Source organism: Hesperophylax consimilis, chromosome 19, assembly GCF_061612785.1.
Source record: "Hesperophylax consimilis isolate HC1 chromosome 19, BYU_Hcon_1.0, whole genome shotgun sequence".
In the NCBI taxonomy this organism is placed as follows: Eukaryota; Metazoa; Arthropoda; class Insecta; order Trichoptera; family Limnephilidae; genus Hesperophylax; species Hesperophylax consimilis.
The window spans coordinates 20,079,896-20,094,185 of NC_142854.1; the positions used below are offsets into that span (position 1 = coordinate 20,079,896).

The following is a 14,290-nucleotide window of genomic DNA, read 5'->3' on the forward strand; positions in this document are numbered from 1 at the left end:
CTTGTTTTAAAAGGCAATGAATGATCCTGATGCAAATTTATTTTTATAAATACTTTCAGCTTCACCAAATCTTACGATAATAGTAATATTCCGTGATTTTTCACGGGTGCGCGATATGAAATATTTCTGCGTAATAATTTTAAAAATTGGAGATAGAGTACGATACCAAAATTGTTTTAATTTATTGATAATTCTTTACTTGAAAAATGTATTTCTTTTGTTTAAATTATTGACAAACTTAAATCAGAACCACTGTTGATTATTAAAGTTTAGTAACGGTGTTAACTTTAAAGGTATTTTATTATTCTAATCGTCTCTCTAATTATTAGTCATGACAATATTTATTTGTTTTTGAAAGGTAATAGATCCTGGGGCAAATATTGTATAAATAGGTTTGGGTTAATAAATCTTACAATTATTATAACATCCCTTGAACGTCGTAATATTTTTTTTAAAACGCCCCAATCATGCCAAACTAAGGACGGGTTGTTTCGGAGAATTTGACAATTCTTCAACATTCAAAGTTAATTTTCAAGTTCTGTGAAAGGTTTTTTCAAGTTCTGTTATTATTTCAGTTCTGTCAAGCAACTATAATGATATAATAACAAAACTTAAATAGGATTTTCACAGAACCCGAAAATGAATGTTGGAAATTGATGAATTGTTCAAATTCTCCGAAACAACCCGTCCTTAGCATCTGAACTGTCTCTGCGAGTGACGTAATCTCGATGACTATATACGAGTACATACGCGAGCCGAACTACCGAACTGAACCTCAACTTATGGGAATGGGACGAATAAACGCAAATGGCGCGAAACGCCGCATGCAGTTGCTTCGTTCCTTTACCGTAATTGCCGGCTCGGTTCGCGTATAAGTTCGCAAATGTATACCTACCAGTAGATGTTAGGTATTATCAGCGCCTTGGCAAATGCATATGCACATGGTCGGCCCTGTGTCAAATGTTCAAAATACAATATTTTATGAGAGGTTTTTCCACAGAATTTTAACAATTCATCAAATGTCAAAGACGATTTTAAAGTTCTGTGAAGGTTCTATTCAAGTTCTGTTATTATTTCAGTATTTTGAGACAGTTGACCAATAATGATATAAGAACAGAACTTGAATAGAACACTCACAGAACTTGAAAATCAACTTTGAAATTTGATGAATTTTTCAAATTCTTTTAAACAACCTGTCCTATGATACTCGTATTGTACTTTGAATATTTGACACAGGGCCGAACATGTGCAAGCGCAATTGCCAAGGCGCTGATAATACCTAACATCTAACACAGCGTTCTTGAGGTTTTTACTAGTGCCACGCGCTGTTTGGAACAGTGCCGGCCCTGATTTGACATGATAAAGATATATTCATTACTAGTTTTATTGTAAAACATTGATATTACTAGAATTTAAAAAATAACAAAAAAAATAGTCACGCTGTGCTGCCACATGGCGGGTTGTCTGCATGTTCTACCATTTGTCTTCTCTAAATAGTATAAAATAAATTCGCCATCCGCGTCTGTCTGGTCGTGTGCTTAGTTCTTCTAAACTACGCCACGGATTTTGATACGACATTATGATATTTGATATTTTGATACTAGTAATTTTATAAATGGTGTCAGTAAATATATAAATAGTACCTCCAAACTTGTTGCCCAGATCATGCATCCTATTGGTTAGTGAGTGTGTCTGATAGTTGGTTGTGTATGTATTGCAGAAGAATGTTACATTTTGTCTTGTGTTCCTAGTCGGCAGACATAAATATAATAAAAAATAACATTGTATTAATGTCCTTAATTGTTTTATGTTACCAGCATGCGGGCATTCGCCTTGTTTGGTGTATTAAAAAAAATATATATGTTCACTTTGTATAGACATTTTCACATTGACATTTTGCACACTTGTCGTTCAAAATAAAATAAAAATTACTTGACTTAAGTTGGCTAAAGAAGGAAAAGCGCAACATGGTACGAATAATACCCCAAAAATATCACTGTAAGAAAAATTACTGTCTGCAACATTTAATTTCGAAAAACTCTCTGTAAAGCCCGGGTAACGCCGGGGACTTCAGTTAACTGTATATTAGATAGATAGAAGATAGATAAGTAGGTACTGCTTTAATAAAATATTGCGAGCAGAACAACACAGACTCTTTTCGGATAGTTTCGTAAGCGAGTATTTTTATGACTAGGAAAATATGAATTATCGCACCTACAAAAATGATTCTAAGTTTAAAATCTCCTTCTTACTTAAGAACATTGTTTCGAATTTGGTTTTATTGTACAGGGTTTTCCAATAAGAGGTGTTTTTTTGAATAGCCCGCTATTTCGAAAGATGTTACTTTTGAAGCTGTAATTTTTTGACATTTGACAAGTAGAAACTACGCCATTGATGAAAATGGAACGATACACGCTTCAAAATTCACTTGAGTGAATCAAATGCAAATCATCTTGAGTGATGAGGCCCATTTCCACCTCGGTGGCTTCGTCAACAATCATAACTGTCGCATCTAGGGCTCGAAAAACTGAAGAGTTATTGTTAAAAAGCCTCTCTATCCTCAAAGTGTGACTGTTTGGTGCGGTTTATGGTCCGGTGGAGTTATTGGACCTTACTTTTTCGAAAATGAGGCTGGAGCAACAGTTACGGTGAATGGATCGCTATCGAGAGATGATTAATGATTTTTTTATGGCCGGAATTGGATGGTATTGATCTGGACAACGTTTACTTTCAACAAGACGGCGCTACGTGCCACACAAGCAATGAAACCATTGATCTTTTACGAATGAATATCAAAATAACACCTCTTATTGGTAAACCCTGTATAACATGAGAATTTTTTTAGACAACGTATTACCTGCATAAATGTAAAATTTGAAGGATGGTTCACTAGAACCACTGAATTGTGGTGGAATTAGCATGCTTGCTTTAGCAAAGATTTATGCGATATGCCAGTCGAAAGACGCTAAGGCAATCGCTAATATCTCCCTTGCATAGGAACCCGTGGCGTTGGACCTGTTGGTCACAAACGTGTCACTTATATCTATACCCACGTTGCCCACGCCAAGTACTTCTGAGACATTATGTTGCCAGGTCATTATTGAGAAGGTTACCCATCCAATGCTTTCTCGCCTCTGCACCATCCCACGCTACGAAAATACAATGTAATTAATTTTTTCTACGATTTTTCTTCCCAAGGAAAACATAATATAGTATTATAGTCTACTGCTAAAAAACGCCCAAATTATTGAAATATCACTTAGTTTCAACTTAATTGGTACAATACAAGAAGGTTTGGAAGGCGGGTCCTTTGGCGAAGTGAGTTGAAAATAAGTGATACTTCAATAATAACCGGGATACCGCAAAACTGTCCGAAGCTATTGAGATTAAATTGCATCGATTCCTTTCTTCCTTGTGCCTCACAAGATATTACCTAAAATGGAGATTTATTATATATAACAATATAACTATAGCCCGACTGACTCCGGACTATTGACACTCTAGTGTAGTATTCTCATTAAAAGGTTTCTGACTTGTCCTAGCGTTGAAATTCCCACCCCAGAAAATAATTCTTGTATAATAAATTCTGGAAGAAATTTTGAAAAAGTTCTACAAATTTCACAGTTAAAATTCAAGTTTTGTCATTATTACGCTATGGGCCGGTTGTTTGGATCTTGGGTGATAACAGAACTTGATCAGGACTTTCACAGAACTTTAAAATTTGAAAAATCAAACTCCAGCCAAACAATACATTTTTAAATTAAAGTTCTTGAAGGTCTGATATAACATATAGAGTATTGCCATTGCAAAAAAATATGTGTTTCTTAACCAAACAGCGGTGTTTATCGGTAATGGGTAAATAAAGAAAAATTGTATTTTAAACACAATAAGTATTTACCTATTACTTATTCTTCCAAATGAACGTTTTGGTCACTTTTAAGTTGATATTGGTGCCCAACCTAACCTAGGTTAGCTAAGTAAGGTAAGGTTAAGTTAATAATATTGAGAAATCATCTAATTACCTTAATGTGAATGGAAAATAAAATAAAAACAGTTTATCCGACAACCGTGGGTGCGGGCAATATAATATCTATTTAAAGGTCTGATCAAATATCTATTCAATTCTCATGGCCGTTATACAAATGTCAAACAAAAGGTGAGCAAACCACAAAAAACTGTCAAGTTTCCGAGAAGATTCCAATAGAACTAACCACACACAAAACTAAAAACAATATTTGACAAAGGAAACGCAAAAAAGGCAATCCATTTTAGAGTCAATAACGAGAAACTAATGTAGTGAGACATTTTCCACGAACGGTGAGCAAACATTTATATAAGGACATAATAGTGAAGTTCTTACCTGTTGGACAGCCTCGAGTTCGCGTCCGCTGCAGTAATACAAAATGTCGTTCGTTTATATCGAAGATATTCGCTAAAACTTTACAATATGCCACTACTCAAATCACGCACAAGTAACATCCTCACACGCACGTAAACTTTTTGTCGACTTTCGGTAAACAATACTAGCACCTTTCACTTTGCAAGACTGTCTACTGAATTGACAGCTGCGCTGACACAAGCTCCCGCCACTCGCGATCTATACACACTGAAGTTGAGTTAGAGATGGTTGATATACCTGTCCAGGTTGCTCAGAAGCGATTCCTTTGCTGTCACTGGAACCGTCTACATCATTTCTACGAACGACGAACCGGTTATTTTTGGAACCGCTTCTTTTTGAAATATAAAAAACATTTTAGAAACATTAAGAACATCAAAAAATTTTGATTTTTTGAGGAACTTTTCATTTTTTTCAGAATTTCTCCAGCCACCCTCACTTTCAGCCCAAGGATGCACGAAAGTATTCCAAGGAACTGGGATGGAAAAATGATATGTTCTCTGAAATTTTCTAGCAACCCATCTCTCCCACGCTGTTTCTTTTGCTTTTTTAAGAACTGGTTCTAAATGTGATTAGATAAAGACCAATTTAATATATTGACCGCCTCTAATGGTCAATATTCCAGTCCCGGTTATAAATATACTTAATCTCGGTGATTTTGCTGTCATTGGAACCATCCATTTTTTTTCTGAGAAACCGTTTGATTTTTGTCCCGTTTTTTTCGAATTTTTGTTATCAAATGTAAAAAAAACGGTATCAGGTAACTGGAACCGCAGTGACATCCCATTTCATGTATCAACACTAGCGCTGAATGACTGCGAACTGTAGTTTTGCCTACGCTCAGTGCCGGATTAGCTATAATTGGCTATAATGCAGAGGAAGCTTTTGCCTATGGGGCCACTTTTAGGGTTTACAAGAGACAGACCTCGTCAAATAATCACGAAAACTCGTTGTTTGGCAAGAATATACCACAATTGGGGATGCGATAGTCTAATAAAAAGGTGATAATAATAATAATTACAAATCTCACATACGAATATCTCGGATATTAAAGGGGTATATTTCTTTCATTTTTATTTTGTAAGGGGTAACAAAAATGCTGTCCCTAGGTTCAAAATTGCTCATAAAATATAACTGGAATTATGCTAGCATCTGATTAGAATTATTTCAATTCTGTGGCCTCGATTTGTTTATCGCCAGAGGCCTCTAATCGGCCGCCTCCATGCAAATTTTAATTTAATGAACAGTAAGGATCAGTCCTTGCTAAATTAGCAGCAATTTTCATGATATAAAAAACACGCTTTCCCGGAGAAAGTTACTGCGTCAACTTTGCCAAACTTTTTGTTGTTTTTCGCAGTAGCGCAACGCACAGCTAAAGGCGTTACATTAAAGGCATTACATCATATATAGATATTGGTCAAAATACGATGTTTGTCGGTCGGCTGAAGTGGATGTACGAACCTCCAACAAAGTGTAGCCACTTTTTTGATAATTGTTTCATCTAAAAAAGACGCTAAGTACGTGGATATTTAGATCTGGTCACCAAACACAGACAAAGACATTTCAAGCAACGTTTCCATTTTGAATTGTGGTCTGTCACCAGGGAAGTATTTGGAGTATCTTCCATTATGGAATGTGCCGCAAACATAAACGTATACGTACACGAGAAACTTGTCTTAGTAGTATAAAAGAAAGTAATTGTCCGCGTATGTCTGTTTGTGCGCTTAGTTCTTCTAAACTGCAACGGACTTAGGGTTTTTGCCACCATTTAGAGAATTTCTTGCCGCAGTTTTAAATATACATAATTTATGAATTTTATAAATACGGAAGATAGAGAAAAATTGATGTTTTGTAATCTATCTAAATGTATTTTCGGGTGCTTACATTGCTGACGCTGGCTAAACCTTATGAGATTCATCAAAATAATGTACTACGGAATTGTGTATCTTAAAAAAGGTCTACGGAAAATTCCGCAATGTTATATATCTATCTTCTAAGGATAATCAGCAGCAACTCCGGGTACACGCCATCTAGTTAGTTTATAAATAATAAATTGTGAAACAACAGAAATTAATTAAATAAAATTTAATAACGAAAAGCAATACCTAACACAGCGCCCTTGAGGTTTTTACTAGCGCCAGGCGCCGTTTGGCTCAGGGCCAGCCCTGACAAGGATCGTAACCACTCGATCAAACTTCAAATAACACAAAATATCATAAATATACCAATTAGACAAGCGTATAAAAAAAACTTAAGCAAATCTGACGGTAAACACAAGCTTTGGACTAAGACACTACAAATACCAGGAAACAAGCATAATATAACAATCTTCCATTTGATATAAAAAGAAAAGGAACACAAAAAACATTTCAGAGACATAACAAAAATATGGATTAAAGACCAAAAAAAGAACCACAATTTTTATTAATTCATTTTTTTCAAAATGCCTTGATTGTTTGTATTTTATTTTATTTCAGCTCAGTTTTATTTTCAATTAATTTTTACAGTATAATGGAGGCTTCAGCACGTGCAAATCACCCAGTGAGACCCACATTATCAAATAATGTTTTAAAATATAGTATCGTATCAAATAAAAATAATTAATTCCTGTGCAATTAATATTTATGATCAGAGTGAGATATAGTTTTGTTCCCGATGCGGCACTGACTACAAAAAATGGTATTATATAACTGGTGATGGGACCCTACCCACTTTTGTCCACGCACAGTGCTGACATCCAGCGGGTTTTAATGTTATTTTTAAATACATCGATGTGTATTGCGATTTTGTTTTTGTGAATGAATGCTTATCTCGGAAATGGAAACTAACCAATTTTCCGACATCCAATAAAGCTGAAACTCGACAGATAGACTCGCTCACTTGATTTATGGACTCGCTGTCGTTGACAATGCATTCTATCAACTATTGGTGACAATCACGCACACACACACTCGGAGACATACACACAAATTCAATGAAAATAGTACGCAATTAATGTCGATCTTATCCAATCGGGATTTGCCTCAGTTGTAGAGTTCGACTCCAGTTCTTTAGTAGGAATGTTCAAATTTCAGTCAAACCAATAAAATATGTAAGTTTGTTAGTATTTTCTGTGTTTAGGTACTTATTCAGAAAGATGGCGTACTTCAGGGTACATAATGTTATCTCGCTGATGTTACAGAAAATAGCATTGCGTAACCAACAAATGCATTTTTGCAAAATGGAAACGTTGTTCATATATGACAAAGATAGAGATATACAATTAAATATGTGCGTATGAATGAAATAAACGAAAACGGGCGGCGTTTTCGTATTTGCGTCGAATAATACATTCTAAATCACGGGTGTGACTGAGATAACAAGAAACGCTTACTCGCTTACACTATAAGACGAACACGGAATACTGTATGAGACGACCTACTGCTATTAGGTTGTTCCAAGTTTTTGCTACGTTCGCTATCTCACTTTTTCTAATGGCGATGAAAATCTTCGGGAACATTCGAATTAACTACATATTTTTTTATAATAATAAATAATTTGGGTAATGAAATCTTTTTTCTTGGCTTTTACTAGTGTTTTCGATTAATGAAAATATTTTCGCATGACGCTCGAAGGCATTTTGGCCCTTTCTTAATGCAATTTACCTTACTTAATTGACGCGTGGCAGTATAGCACTAAAACTACGAAATCGAAAGCAATACAATTGTCTTGCTTTTGGCTTGCCACTTTGAGATTTCTACAGCGCGTCTATATATTGTGACGTCACTGGTAACAACCAGTTGATTAGTAAAACCTAACCTCAGAAGTGTCAGGTACACTACTCGCTTCGACGCTTCGACGAAGTCCTCGACGAAGTTAGCCAAAGTTCGAAGTGCGTGCCCATTACTCTAAGGTGCCCACACACTCGTGCAACTTCGCGAGTAACGCTTCGAGTCCTTTGACTCGGGCGCATTTACCGACAACAATCGGAAGTCGGGCGAAGCGAAGCGAAGTTGCCCGAAGCGAAGTGAAGTTCGTGCCCACACTATCGTATTCGGTCAACTTCGATCAACTTCGCGAGTAGTGTAGCTGGGCTTTAACAATTGTAATAATTTTAGTAGCCTGCAAAAGTAAGCAATAAAAACACACATTTTTATAATCATATATACTAATTTCGGTTGTGGGTCTATCTGTGAGTGACTCAGGTTCATGAACTCATGTTCATGTTCAATGAACTCGAATTTACTTTGAATTTAGATGTAATTTCAAAATGGAAACTGATTTTGTCAATAATTCAGACAGATGATAAAGTGTCTATCTATATAATTGAACAAAAAATGTTTTGTCATTTTGAAAATTGGAACTGATGTCATTAATTCAGACATAATTTTATAACTTACATAATTGATCAAGAAAAAATATTCACGAAAAATGTTTCATTAAAAAGTTGCTGATGCAGCACTTGTTCTTGCTCTTTACGTAAACTTTCGGTTTCTAATTTCGTACAACTTACTTATAATATCCCGTGATTTTTCACAGTAGAGCGCTAATTTAGATTGATTTAATTAATAGCATTCCTGAAAATATTAAAATACAAACATTTGAACGGCTTACTGCTATTTAAAGCCAATGAATCCACATAGATTTCACCGTTAATTTCATTTTTACATTAACCCCATACGGGGTCCTGAGGAAAATATTTTCCCTCAGGGCAGCTTTTGGGATGCTGTGTGGAGGGTCTTTTTTAAGGAAAGGAAGGAGAGGACGTTCGGCACCCCTGCTAAATTACCAAATATAGCAAACCACTTGGGGTGACATATGGCATTGGTTATCCAATCAATTGTTCCCGGGGCGGCGGTACCCGCCTCTCAAATTGAATTTTTTTTTAGATTCTATATAAATTTTGGCATATTATGGCAAGCGATCGCTCGAAAGACGTTTTGCAAACTTGCCATAATATGTCAAAATCGTTCGAATGGATAAAAGTGTTGTCTGATAAAAACAAATTTTTTATTTATAGGTTGGCTCTTTACTGCTTGGCTGGATTTGAAAAGATTGTTTTTATTTTTATTTTAATGAATATAATTATGAACACAAGGTTTTTTTAATTCCCGCGTATTTCGAAAAATGTGGAAAAAACTAACGCACCTACCAATGACATTTCGGAATCGTGTTGTTAATTTTAATTTGAATATCGCGGTCTTATCCCGCCACTTTCCGTCAGTATTGGTGAAAGAGCCAATGGTGCTTATTTGGTGTAATCCATAGACATATGAATATTAGTAGACCTGCCCTAAGTGATTAAAAGCGTATTATCCCCACTCCCCATACCGGTTCCATTGAGCCGGCTGGGCTCGCGTACGGCCTCAAGTGATATTTGAAAACGTGACGTCATCATTCTTGTGCGAACTATGGTCGAGGCATCATCGGTTCATTTTACGAAATAACACGGCAAAATGTTGACTTGTACTATGAAAACTGGTAAAAATAGATGCGAAAAAAGAGAATAAACCCAATTGTCGTATTACATTCCATATATAAGCATTATTTTATTTTATTTTAAGCATATTCACATCGTATAATATGAATCAGTTGTTACTATCACATCGAGAAACGTCTGGACGCGATACACAAAGCTGGTTGGTTGCTGGGAAGTAAATTATGAACATTTATAAAAGTGTCTTAACTAAATACTCTGAAACTAACTACGACTCTGAATATAGAAGCTGCCTTACTTTGCCGAATTTGGACTTCGCAAATTTGTTCATAACGTGGCGAGTAATTTGCGCTCCCATGTAAAAATGTCTATTCATTCAAAGCAGATTTTACTTTTAAGAAGTAAATGGTGATATTATAATGCGAGATGCCTATTTACTGTCAGATTGATTTATTGACGAATCACAGTCATCTTCACTCCCTTCGTTCTTCAACAGTTGATTTTACCCCTCGCCTTTATCTTCTCGTCTATTAATTCCTATGTCTGTGGTGTAATCTAATTATTTTTAAAAATGAAATCGTGCGGTGACGCGCCATCAGGGCGACTTTTTTGAATTTAAAATTGTGTAATATATTGCCTTTGCGCACGTTGTTGCGTATATAGTAACTTTTAGTTCCTGCTTCCACGATGAAGTGCGTTGTCTATGGTTCGAATCTTCGCTTTTTTACTTTGTCTTTGTCTATGGTAGCAAAATTTTGAATAATGGCGGCCATCCGTGGGCTGTTGGAAATGGTGAGAAGATTAAGATACCACTATTTTTCTTGTTATTTTAACACTGGAAAACTAACCTTATTTTATATGCGCATATTAAAAACCTCCCAAAAATATATAATCAGATTTACAATAAAACAAATTCCAGATAACTCCAAAACTATGGAAAGTGTACAAAAGATGCATAGATTCATATCAAAGTATTACAAAATCAAAGCCTCTCAGTTACTATAAATTAGTTTTAAACCCTAAATCATTTGAAAAGACATTTGATAATATTTACCACATTGTTTTACTCATTCGAGATGGCTTGGTGTCAGTTGGAATTGGTAAGATACAAATTGTAACACAGCTAATAAATGTGGCTACGTCATAATCTGAACCCTAAGCCTGCGGCTCCCCTCTCTTACTCACGTTGTTTCATTTAGGCCTGTGTCATCTTCGGGGATGCTGGGGGTCTTTGATCCACTTTGTAGGAGGGAGGAAACATAGGCTAGCAAATCATTCCACAACTGAGTCTTTTAACTCCAAGATTTGTAGAAGCGATTCATTCTCTTGTAACTGCGTACAAATTTTGGATGCAGGTTTGCCATATTTCCCAACTGTGGACAAGTACCAAATAGATGATAAAGCTAGTTCCTCGGAGAATCTTCCATTGAATACCGGTAAAACAATGACAGTAATCCCACCTGACGTCTATGTTCAGACTGTAATCTTTTTATAATAAAAACACATAAATTTGTTTTTGACCACGATAGTTTTATTTTCACTCTACCGGTTTCGGAAGATCCCTTCCTTCGTCAGGAGAATATTTAAAACTGTGTTTAAAATATGTGTTTTTATTATAAATTATGATGTGCCACAAAGTGAATGCTTTTTACAATTATGTAATCTTTTTGTTAACGTTGGGGAGTCTATCAAACAAAATGCTCGTTTCGTCACACAGACCAGAGGTAGCTGCCAAATTCAACCGTGGAGGGCACTTGCGATTTGTACAGGATCAGCAGTTGGGTACTTTTAAAAGTATCTGCATATCCTGAAATAATTAAAGAACAGTATTGTTTTCAAATTACCAGGAAATTTATAGTTATATCATTGATAAGACATTTTAAAAATAGAAAAAAATAAACTTTCCATATTCCTTTCCAAATAACGAACTTAACCTTCTCCCAACCACTTGTACGAATGTGTCAACTATATTATATCCACTGCTGTGGCAAGATACCGGACATATTTAATGATAACTCTAAGAGTTCTGTAGTTACACAAAATTTCTCGAATCTCTTGTTTTCACTTGTTCCAATCTTTTTTGTCTGTCGTGTTTTTGTTTTACATGCTAGTTGTTTTATTCTTTCGCATTGGTGTACACCATTATTGGACGGTTGGTATTTATTATTTGATTATATTTACATTACAAATAAAATAAAGTCAGCATAGTTGCCCATCTCTTGGTTATACATTACATAATACAGGTAGCGTAATAGTCATCGCCCTATTGGAAGATGCTCTCATTTTGCAAATGGCGTCTTATCACGATTTTGACTTCTGTGGAGTATACAGAAGCAGAATACATGTTGACGAAGCATAGATCACTACTCCTCAAGAATGCGGAATGATTGTGTCAAACCCAATGACGGTACAATATATATGGACGCGCTGTAGAAATCTTTAAGTGTAGTGCTCTAGATTTTGTACTAAACTCTAAATAAATTGCATCAAAAAAGTGCCAATATACCCTCATGCGTGATAATAAAAAGTTTCCATTACTCTGCAACCACTAGTATAAATAAGATTTCTTTCCAGTGCCAAGCTATGTATCCTGTAATTTTTTTTCTTTCTTTCAGATGATAATACACAGTTACCTTACATCGCCCCGGTGTTAAAACATTACCGAGAATGAGGCAATAGCGGTAACAGACTAACGGTGATAGAACGGATTAACAGTGACGCCGTGGAAGAAATTAAACAGTTCATCATATCCTTGGACGTGAAAGACTGGGATATGCCGTGGGTATGCCACTTTTACTGATAAAAAAAAATTACATATGACGTCATGAGAACGGGTCGTTTCTATGACGTTCTCGAGTTCAATAGCTGGGCTGTGGTACGATTTGCTGGACACAATGTTCACTCCTTCCTTTCCTCATAAAGACCCTCCACAAAGCATCCGCAAAGATTATATAGGCCCTCAGAGAAATTATTTTCTTCATGGTCTTCACAGTTTCAATTTTACTCGGGAAAAACTTCTAATCTATCTATCAGCACCATTGATGTATTATACTAGATTAGCCCTGTCTAGTTAAATTCATTTTAAAAATGACACCACATAGCGTACGTCACAAATATGGAGATGAACTTAACAACCCAACTCTGTTTAAACTCCTTGTACAAGCGTTCAAACTCGTAAGCGAAACCAAAGAACAGCGTTCATTTTGTTACCGAGGTGTTGTTGTAATTTGAATACGAAGCCGTCACAAAACCAACATTTTTTTGGTAAACCAGGTCTGAATCAGGTAAAGGACTAATAAATATCTTTAATGATTTTTATTATATTATATTATTATATAAAAAATGATTTTTATTTTCACATTTTAAGTTTTGGATTCTGTACACACATTTCGTATTGAACCAAAACGGGAAACGTACACATATTTACTATTGAGCAGAAGTTTTATGAATTTACAAAATTATTTGTATAAAATAGTATATAATTATCAAAGAAAGCGTTTACTTTGTGGCTTGACACTTTAATCAAATGAAAAGTTATTTTGTTTTTAACCGCTTTGTTAGGTTTATAAGACGGCATTATAAAAAACTAGTCTAGGTGCAAACATTAATAAGGTATAAAATATAATATTAAAATAAAGCGAGAGAAATCATATTAGACGAGGACAGAGCTTCAGAGAGGGTGTGGTGGGGTGGGACAAGGGAGGGTGGGGGTTACATGGTAATAATATCAATTTATTTATGCCCATTAAATAAGCTTTTACATTTTTACATTGTGTTTGTCTCTTTTTTTCGAATATAGGCACAACTTTACATATCTACGGAAAAAAAATTATGATTGTACCTTCCTTCCCAAGGATTGAAGTGAACCGCAACAACCTTGCCAAATGCATGCCGATCGGGTAGGGCTGACATTTATTTAGTATATTAACTGCTGTAATGTCATACGATTTCAGAGAAATGCCTATTCAGTTTATTTTTGTAGTGACATTTTTGAGAAATATATACATGGTGCTTAATCAAAGCTAGATAATAACAACCAGTAATTAAAATAACCTTTCTCAGATTATGCAACGATTCCTAATTTGTGGGTATATTACATTCTCTCCTCCACACAGCATGTTCAAAGATTACCAAGGACCTGAAGGAAATTGCAGTCTAAACGTTTGGGATGAAAATGATTTAAGCACACATGGTTTCCTGATGATGGTACGGTCAACATGTTCCGATATCGTGATAATTAATGTATTCGAAATTTACTAAAAATTTAACAGAAAACCTGTTCATTCATTCGTTAAAGGCCTGCAATCCGCTTTATAAAAATAAATTAGCATATACTATTTTTTTCCGTATTTGTAAATATACAACATATAATAAATATTGCCCAGTTATTTTCACATAATTGAATCCGGATTGCTTATATCCATTTCTCAATTTTTTCTTGGTTTGTGGGGAAACCTAAGCGAAAATAAGTCATTTTA

General features: G+C 35.3%; 1 protein-coding gene across 1 annotated transcript in view; it reads right to left on the bottom strand.

Moving 5' to 3' along the window:
* Positions 1-4,594, bottom strand: part of LOC149414959 (uncharacterized) — a 162,972-nt gene extending 158,378 nt beyond the window's left edge. Inside the window, exon 1 of the mRNA XM_089643579.1 lies at positions 4,361-4,594. The gene's annotated coding sequence lies outside the window, so the exon portion shown is untranslated. The remainder of the gene's footprint in view (positions 1-4,360) is intronic.
* Between the last annotated feature and the right edge of the window lie 9,696 nt (positions 4,595-14,290).